This window comes from Arachis stenosperma, chromosome 6, assembly GCF_014773155.1.
Source record: "Arachis stenosperma cultivar V10309 chromosome 6, arast.V10309.gnm1.PFL2, whole genome shotgun sequence".
NCBI lineage: Eukaryota > Viridiplantae > Streptophyta > Magnoliopsida > Fabales > Fabaceae > Arachis > Arachis stenosperma.
In genome coordinates, this window is record NC_080382.1 from 108,741,727 (window position 1) to 108,742,917 (window position 1,191).

The 1,191-nt window shown below is 38.2% G+C and overlaps 1 non-coding gene across 1 annotated transcript; it reads right to left on the bottom strand.

Moving 5' to 3' along the window:
• Positions 1-781: 781 nt before the first annotated feature.
• On the bottom strand, positions 782-889 carry LOC130937954 (small nucleolar RNA R71). The gene has a single exon (XR_009069143.1). It is a non-coding gene; the product is annotated as a small nucleolar RNA R71 (small nucleolar RNA).
• Between the last annotated feature and the right edge of the window lie 302 nt (positions 890-1,191).

Genomic DNA, 1,191 nt, shown 5'->3' on the forward strand with positions numbered 1-1,191 from the left:
TTAATTTTTGAAAATCACTAACCATTTTTCAAAAACAATTTTCGAAATTCTCTCCCTCTCATCTTCTTCTATTTATTTATTCATTTACTAACACTTTTCTTCATCTCAAACTTCGAACCCTCTCTTCTCCTCTGTGTTCGAATTTTTCTCTTCTCCTTCTTCTATTCTTTTTTTCTTCTACTTACATAAAGGAATCTCTATACTGTGACATAGAGGATTCCTCTTCCTTTTCTGTTCTTTTCTTTTTCATATGAGCAGGAGCAAGGACAAGGACATTCTTGTTGAAGCAGATCCTGAACCTAAAAGGACTCTAAAGAAGAAGCTAAGAGAACCTAAAGCACAACAATCCAGAGAAATCCTTACAGAAAATCTCGAAAAAGAAAGAGACATGGCCGAATCCAACAACAATGCAAGGAAGATGCTTGGTGACTTTACTGCACCAAATTCCAACTTACATGGAAGAAGCATCTCAATTTCTGCCATTGGAGCAAACAATTTTGAGTTAAAGCCTCAATTAGTTTCTCTGATGCAACAGAATTACAAGTTTCATGGACTTCCCTCAGAAGATCCTTTTCAGTTCTTAACTGAATTCTTGCAGATCTGTGATACTGTTAAGACCAATGGGGTTGATCCCGAGGTCTATAGGCTTATGCTTTTCCCTTTTGCTAAAAGAGACAGAGCTAGAGTATGGTTGGACTCTCAACCTAAAGATAGCCTGAACTCTTGGGATAAGCTGGTCACGGCTTTCTTAGCCAAGTTCTTTCCTCCTCAAAAGCTGAGTAAGCTTAGAGTAGATGTTCAAACCTTCAGAAAGAAAGAAGGTGAATCCCTTTATGAAGCTTGGGAGAGATACAAGAAACTGACCAAAAAGTGTCCTTCTGACATGCTTTCTGAATGGACCATCCTGAATATATTCTATGATGGTCTGTCTGAATTGTCTAAGATGTCATTGGACCATTCTATAGGTGGATCTATTCACCTAAAGAAAACGCCTGCAAAAGCTCAGGAACACATTGACATGGTTGCAAATAACCAGTTTATGTACACTTCTGAAAGGAATCCTGTGAGTAATGGGACGCTTCAGAGGAAGGGAGTTCTTGAAATTGATGCTCTGAATGCCATATTGGCTCAGAATAAAATGTTGACTCAGCAAGTCAACATGATTTCTCAGAGTCTGAATGGATTGCAAAA